Raw genomic sequence first — 8,296 nt, 5'->3', positions numbered from 1 at the left:
TAACTCTTGACTGGATTGAACTAATTGTGTCCAGAAGATTCCGCAGTATACTGATTATTTTTTTTTGTTTGTGGTACATGCATCATCATTCTTTGCTTCACAGCAGAATGACGGTTACAGTGTAATAAACAGAATTTTCTCAAGAGAATCTTGACCGGTCTCTATACCCACAACAAGGCCTCACGACCCATCAAAACAGTAGTCACGGCCTATCCCAGATCAAGCAACACCGTGTCAAGACATAGTATATAGTGGTCGAAAGCAAAGCAACTTTCTCTGTTGTCCTCACACAACCATGTCAAACACAAAACGACAAGAAGCTTCTCTACAGGAAACAATGTCGCGTCAGGGCAAAGTATATGCTACATGAAACAACAACAAAACAATTTTCTCCCGACAAAACAAACACCGCACACCACACATAATCAGAAACGAAAGTTAAAAATGACATGTTTAGTGCCACAAATCTGTCTGAAGATGCGTTGGTTGCCCTGTCCTTCAGGAGCTTCTTGCTCCTGTCGGGGGCAGGCACCTCATCAGCCGCATCGTCTGTATCACTGCCCTCGTCCCTTGGTGCTGCTGCAGCTATTGTCGTCAGTCGTTCCAACAGGCAGCCACACAACACACACTGACAATGTTGGCTGCCAGAAGAGGCCTATGAAGAAAAGCTGGTGCTACTGCAGGCAAGGAAAACAGCTCTTGAGAACTGCAATGCTGCACTTCACGACAGAGCACATCGAAGCATGTGCGGCATTGTACTTTTCTTCAGGTGTCTGGGGCCTGGACGACGAGCAGGGGGTGTCATGAGCCACGACTCGAGCAGGTGGCCACCGTCAACCCCAGAACTCGCCAGGCTTTACACGTCACGGGCAAAAGTGAACAGCCAGTCACACAAAGGCACTGTAGTCGGCAGTCACGGTCAGGGCCTTCATACTGGCGTCGCACACCTGAAAGAAATACATAACACAAATATGTACTAAAGCATTAAACAAGTACACAGTTTGAAAAAAGGAAAAGGTAATAAACAAGAGCAAGAATATAAAGAATTGGGTTACTTGGAACTGATTCACTCCGCAACTGCATGCAACGACAAACGACATCGCCGTGTTGTATGTGCCTTTTTTTTAATCGTCGCTGTTTCGCGTAGCAGGGGAATTAGAGCATGCAGGCGACCTGAGAGGAAAATTGGTTACTTACAACTATAGATAAGGGCCCTCCCACCCATCTATGCGGTACAACTGCGAAATACAACCCCTCCCCTCCCCACCCCGCATTTCGAAATCGATAAACCCTTAAAACGAGCCGACAAGCTGAACTTGTCACCAATTCACTATGTGTCAAGCAGGGGGAAACATCTCAGCCGAAGTGAAGGCGCCGAAGCAGTTGACACACGATGGGGGCGGGGCGATATACGTTACGCATATATTACACGGTTCTTTATGAAGTCAGTTAGACGACCAACACAATACACCTGTTTATCTTTCTTTATAAGCTTTTTTTCTTTCAAGACGCCACCCTATTCGATACTTCTGAACGTGTTCATTTTAGCTACATTTATTGACATACCTTTTCGATATCATTTCACTTAAGCGAACATAGGCCGGAGAGTTAAAAGATTATTTACATATGCATGCATCTGCTAAGTTTTTTTTTTTTTTTTGACACACTATTTGATCATGCACAATTGCGAAATTTATGGGAGATCACTGCCACCACACCACACCACTCAAAACAAACGCATTTCAGTGACTGCTTTTCAGACATCGCGCTCCTTTTCCCTTCGATGCAAAACAATTTTTTGCTTCCGTAACAAACGTAGCCAGAAACAAGTAGTACTTACACCGTGCTTACGTCGCCGGGGTATCCAAAACCCTCGTGTGTCGGAGCTCCGTCAGTGCCGACACCACAGTGTGAACGCTGCGACTGGCGTCGGGGTGCGACAGTGTTTCATGGTGGCAGAAAACGCTTTGCAAACTGTCAGTTGCGAAGAGGGACACAGCACGCACAGCACCTTCGTATCTGTTGACACTTCGCTGCACCTCGATGGCCGATAAGGGCTTCCAATTTCAGCGCCTTGGCAACGGCGTGAATGCTGCGGCTGACCGACGGCTGCGTCATGCCAAGAGTATCACCGCTACCGACAATCTGTTGAAAGCTGCCGTTAGCGAAGAGCCTCAGAGCGCACATCACGTTCGCTTCCGTAGATAGCCCCGTCGCACCTCGAGGCCTAACGTGCTCGTTAAATGCGTCGCACAGCATCCGCGCCGGGCCCTTGTTGACACGGAAACGGCGCTGAAAGTCGCCGTCACTCAGTCGACGCTCAGGCACGGGATCCTCCTCCAGCAGCTCCAACAAAAGTGCGAACACAGGCGGCATATACGCAGCCATCGTACAATCCGATGCGCTCTTAACCGCGCCGGATTTCACCCGCCGGTCGCGGGAGAACGAGCGGGAGCCTTTGGCTACGTGACGTCACCAAAAAATAGCCTAAATATAGCCGGGTGACGTAGGCCGGCTGACGTTTTCCGCTCCGAGCCAATCGTGAGAGCCCACTTTCTCCTCTCTCTAAACAACCGCGTCGGAAGGGCGCCGGAAATCGTTCCGGCGCGCGTCGGATGACCAGCAGAATACGGCCCGCGCGTTACGCCAGATTTTTCGGAGCACTGAAGCAACGCTTGGCAGTAGTTTCGCCGCAAATATACGTTTTGGATCAAGACGGCGGAGGAAAAAATGCTTAGGGCGCAGCACCTCCATGCCACCAATCGCTGTGGTAGTAGGTACGCCGTGAAAGCAAGAGGGGCCGTATTCTGCTATCCGACGCCCTTCCGACGCGCGTCGGAAGTTCGTGACGTCAAAATGACGTGCAAATAGCCAACCGCCCCGCCCTCGAAGATCGCGGGAAGTACGTCATCGCCTTCGGGGACAATCTCATAACTTTGAAATGCTGCTAAAGCGAAATTAATAAAAATGTTTAGATATAACAAAGCCTTTCCTGTTTGTGTGTTTTCACGGGCACTGCCGTTGCTGCTAATGCTAGTTTAACAGGTTTACACGCATTTATGTTTTTACTTTGTTCCGTTATGAGGCGCCAGGGAGCGCTGCGCGCGGCACAGCTGTTTTTAAAGGAGGCATATTTGAACGCTCAGTACAGTTGCTGCGCAAAAATTTCGTCCCACAAGGGCGTTCTCTTGGGACGAAAAGCGACGTAAACGGTACGCTGTTGCCCGGCAGTTATATATAAGACGGCTGTGACGTGAGTGCGATATTTTGATCTATTTTCTAACGCCATGTCATTGTTCGGCCACTCTCGCTTGTGCAGTGAATTAAACCCGTTTTTCAAAACGCATGTGTGCGCGTTTTGCGCACGATCAGATTACGTACTTATATTGTCACGAAGCCAAGGATGACGCAGTTGTCTTGAAGGAAAAACAAGTTTATTATGGCGAACTTGTGCTCCCCTAACAACTCAAAAGAATACAGAGGCGGCGAAGCAGCGGTCAACAGAGTGACTTGTGCAGACGAGTGTCGTCGAATCGAATGCCGCGGCGTCTGCTCTGCACGCTTTTATCTTTCGGCGCAAATGTTTCTCGAACCGTCCATTGAAATACAGAACATTGTAGATCAGAGAAGATTATTCTGGGCTAGTGCCGTTAGGGCGAAACAGTCTGCTTATCTGAATGAGATAGCCCGTGCGGCATAAAAATAAAGAATGGAAGACGCGCTTCGCGGACACAGATAACAGAGCCAGGCGTGGCCGGGCGATAAAAACAAACAATAAATAAACAAACCCATACATGGTTCGCGGTAATATCACGGCAAGCTCGTTTTAATTTTTTTTAATGAAAGCAGGGGTGCAAGTGCAACGTCAATGAAAGAGAGTACTGACCTCCAGACTTTAGCGACCCGAGGATACGTTTCCTGCCTAGCTTTGTTTCATGAGCTATATTAATATGCTATTCTGCGTGACGAACTGCTCTAACAGCCTAAGCCTGTATCACGTCAAATCGACCACGCCCACAAATTTGGTGCTTAAGCATGCAACTTGAAGTAGTTTGCTCAGTTTTTTTCTTAAAACATCCCGAGAATCAAACCGCCTTCCCGCAGGTATTGTTTCCATCCACAATAATCACTTGTTTCTACAAGCATAGGTACAACTCAGTGACTGTGCAATGAGGTGCAATTTTTGTAATTGAGCACCTGCAATGTATTCTTACGTTAGCATATTTCGTAATTCCATTTTCCTATTTAATGCCTCTACCCTTCAGGGTTAAATAGGTAAAGTATACCGCAATACGCTTCGTTAACTAAGATAGAGACCAAATTTTCAACCCCTTATTGTTTTTTGGCCGTTAAGCTCATAATGAACACATTTTCAGGCACACTGGAGCTGGAGAGCTGCTGGTTGTGGAAGGCCCTGAACAAACAACCAGTACTGTGGGCCTCAACAAGAACAGATGCCAACTATGAGCACTTTAACAAGCTGGAGTAGAGAAAGCAGTTTTGGCATTGCATCACAAACATCAATGTGCCCTTCTTTATTTTTGCAATGAAGTTACGTTGGTTTCTGTGCACTTTAAATAAGGCTGTGTACTACAGAAATGCTATAGTTGATTTTGTCACGATTATTTTTTCCCAGTGTTGGTTACTCTTGGACGGTGCTGCTGCATGCAGGGGAAAAGGAAACAGTTCAACATAACTTGTAACACCCTGATTTATTGAGGAAAAATTCAATACGCCTTTGTAGATGCTGCTGTTGGCTTATCATAATTATTTTTTACAAGCAGGTGTCCTTCATGAAAGAAAAAATCGCAATATCACTTTAAAAATCTAAGCAAGCAGTCATCAAAGCACTGAGTGCTAGAATACATGCAATGGTGGGGTAAATGAAACTTTTGTGACCATTTTTCCACTTATCATGAGAATGTCAGAGTAAACCATGACAGTGAACTCTTTGTTAAAAGACAGCCTCCAATATTTTAAGCATGTTTACTTTTTGTATCAACAGTGGAGATGCATACTGGCATATCGTGTTCTCTTAAGTAAAATGATCTGTCAGAGATTTCCAAACAAAGTCACCGTGCAATGGTTGTGCTATGTCATAATATAACTCTTGACTGGATTGAACTAATTGTGTCCAGAAGATTCCGCAGTATACTGATTATTTTTTTTTGTTTGTGGTACATGCATCATCATTCTTTGCTTCACAGCAGAATGACGGTTACAGTGTAATAAACAGAATTTTCTCAAGAGAATCTTGACCGGTCTCTATACCCACAACAAGGCCTCACGACCCATCAAAACAGTAGTCACGGCCTATCCCAGATCAAGCAACACCGTGTCAAGACATAGTATATAGTGGTCGAAAGCAAAGCAACTTTCTCTGTTGTCCTCACACAACCATGTCAAACACAAAACGACAAGAAGCTTCTCTACAGGAAACAATGTCGCGTCAGGGCAAAGTATATGCTACATGAAACAACAACAAAACAATTTTCTCCCGACAAAACAAACACCGCACACCACACACAATCAGAAACGAAAGTTAAAAATGACATGTTTAGTGCCACAAAGCTGTCTGAAGATGCGTTGGTTGCCCTGTCCTTCAGGAGCTTCTTGCTCCTGTCGGGGGCAGGCACCTCATCAGCCGCATCGTCTGTATCACTGCCCTCGTCCCTTGGTGCTGCTGCAGCTATTGTCGTCAGTCGTTCCAACAGGCAGCCACACAACACACACTGACAATGTTGGCTGCCAGAAGAGGCCTATGAAGACAAGCTGGTGCTACTGCAGGCAAGGAAAACAGCTCTTGAGAACTGCAATGCTGCACTTCACGACAGAGCACATCGAAGCATGTGCGGCATTGTACTTTTCTTCAGGTGTCTGGGGCCTGGACGACGAGCAGGGGGTGTCATGAGCCACGACTCGAGCAGGTGGCCACCGTCAACCCCAGAACTCGCCAGGCTTTACACGTCACGGGCAAAAGTGAACAGCCAGTCACACAAAGGCACTGTAGTCGGCAGTCACGGTCAGGGCCTTCATACTGGCGTCGCACACCTGAAAGAAATACATAACACAAATATGTACTAAAGCATTAAACAAGTACACAGTTTGAAAAAAGGAAAAGGTAATAAACAAGAGCAAGAATATAAAGAATTGGGTTACTTGGAACTGATTCACTCCGCAACTGCATGCAACGACAAACGACATCGCCGTGTTGTATGTGCCTTTTTTTTAATCGTCGCTGTTTCGCGTAGCAGGGGAATTAGAGCATGCAGGCGACCTGAGAGGAAAATTGGTTACTTACAATTATAGATAAGGGCCCTCCCACCCATCTATGCGGTACAACTGCGAAATACAACCCCTCCCCTCCCCACCCCGCATTTCGAAATCGATAAACCCTTAAAACGAGCCGACAAGCTGAACTTGTCACCTATTCACTATGTGTCAAGCAGGGGGAAACATCTCAGCCGAAGTGAAGGCGCCGAAGCAGTTGACACACGATGGGGGCGGGGCGAGGGCGATATACGTTACGCATATATTACACGGTTCTTTATGAAGTCAGTTAGACGACCAACACAATACACCTGTTTATCTTTCTTTATAAGCTTTTTTTCTTTCAAGACGCCACCCTATTCGATACCTCTGAACGTGTTCATTTTAGCTACATTTATTGACATACCTTTTCGATATCATTTCACTTAAGCGAACATAGGCCGGAGAGTTAAAAGATTATTTACATATGCATGCATCTGCTAAGTTTTTTTTTTTTGACACACTATTTGATCATGCACAATTGCGAAATTTATGGGAGATCACTGCCACCACACGACACCGCTCAAAACAAACGCATTTCAGTGACTGCTTTTCAGACATCGCGCTCCTTTTCCCTTCGATGCAAAACAATTTTTTGCTTCCGTAACAAACGTAGCCAGAAACAAGTAGTACTTACACCGTGCTTACGTCGTCCGGGGTATCCAAAACCCTCGTGTGTCGGAGCTCCGTCAGTGCCGACACCACAGTGTGAACGCTGCGACTGGCGTCGGGGTGCGACAGTGTTTCATGGTGGCAGAAAACGCTTTGCAAACTGTCAGTTGCGAAGAGGGACACAGCACGCACAGCACCTTCGTATCTGTTGACACTTCGCTGCACCTCGATGGCCGATAAGGGCTTCCAATTTCAGCGCCTTGGCAACGGCGTGAATGCTGCGGCTGACCGACGGCTGCGTCATGCCAAGAGTATCACCGCTACCGACAATCTGTTGAAAGCTGCCGGTAGCGAAGAGCCTCAGAGCGCACATCACGTTCGCTTCCGTAGATAGCCCCGTCGCACCTCGAGGCCTAACGTGCGTCGCACAGCATCCGCGCCGGGCCCTTGTTGACACGGAAACGGCGCTGAAAGTCGCCGTCACTCAGTCGACGCTCAGGCACGGGATCCTCCTCCAGCAGCTCCAACAAAAGTGCGAACACAGGCGGCATATACGCAGCCATCGTACAATCCGATGCGCTCTTAACCGCGCCGGATTTCACCCGCCGGTCGCGGGAGAACGAGCGGGAGCCTTTGGCTACGTGACGTCAACAAAAAATAGCCAAAATATAGCCGCGTGACGTAGGCCGGCTGACGTTTTCCGCTCCGAGCCAATCGTGAGAGCCCACTTTCTCCTCTCTCTAAACAACCGCGTCGGAAGGGCGCCGGAAATCGTTCCGGCGCGCGTCGGATGACCAGCAGAATACGGCCCCAGCAGTTGAGCTTGCCTTCTTTGTGAGCAGGTGCGTCGTGATGACATTGGAAGGATTGAGGAGAGTCACCGGAGGAAACGTCCAATGAAGTCGCAAACCGTCCTCGACTTGGGGCCCAAACCTAGACTCATACCTGCTGCACGAAACAACAAAAAATACCTTGATAAGTATACTGAATCGACGTTCCAGCAGTTACTAAGGCAATCAAACGACGGCAATGACACCCCAAATTAGTCTGGCGAGCAAGAGTGTGCGTGCCAAAGACGCGTTTACTTCTACCAAAACTCACCTCCAAGACGAGTGACATGTTTCATTAACTTCACGTTACATGTGCGAATTAATTTGAAAACAGAAGAGTGCAATCGGTCGGCTTTTAAGGAATTCACTATAACTTGTACAAAGCTAATTTGCTTACCTGTCGTCTTTGGAGAAGGCGAGAAACTTGGCCGAACTTTACCGCCCTGTGTTGCTGCACCACAGAGCTGCGCAGGAGTGGTAACGCTCCTTCCTCCGCTAGCCCATATTTAGAATACATTCGAATGTATTTTATAATTCAGCGAAAC

The 8,296-nt window shown here is 47.4% G+C and overlaps 2 long non-coding RNA genes across 2 annotated transcripts; both read right to left on the bottom strand.

Annotated features, from left to right (window-relative positions):
• Positions 1–258: 258 nt before the first annotated feature.
• Positions 259–2,474, bottom strand: LOC144156350 (uncharacterized). Its single transcript, XR_013319750.1, has 2 exons — positions 1,841–2,474; positions 259–947 (listed from the first exon to the last, which is right to left on the bottom strand). It is a non-coding gene; the product is annotated as an uncharacterized LOC144156350 (long non-coding RNA).
• A 2,313-nt stretch (positions 2,475–4,787) lies between these two features.
• On the bottom strand, positions 4,788–7,724 carry LOC144156349 (uncharacterized). Its single transcript, XR_013319749.1, has 2 exons — positions 6,947–7,724; positions 4,788–6,051 (listed from the first exon to the last, which is right to left on the bottom strand). It is a non-coding gene; the product is annotated as an uncharacterized LOC144156349 (long non-coding RNA).
• Between the last annotated feature and the right edge of the window lie 572 nt (positions 7,725–8,296).

Source organism: Haemaphysalis longicornis, unplaced genomic scaffold (assembly GCF_048455015.1).
Source record: "Haemaphysalis longicornis isolate Haplotype H1 unplaced genomic scaffold, Haemaphysalis longicornis Haplotype H1 scaffold_1, whole genome shotgun sequence".
Classification (NCBI taxonomy): domain Eukaryota; kingdom Metazoa; phylum Arthropoda; class Arachnida; order Ixodida; family Ixodidae; genus Haemaphysalis; species Haemaphysalis longicornis.
Note: the sequence above shows the minus strand (reverse complement) of the source record. Positions and strands in the feature narration are given on the sequence as shown.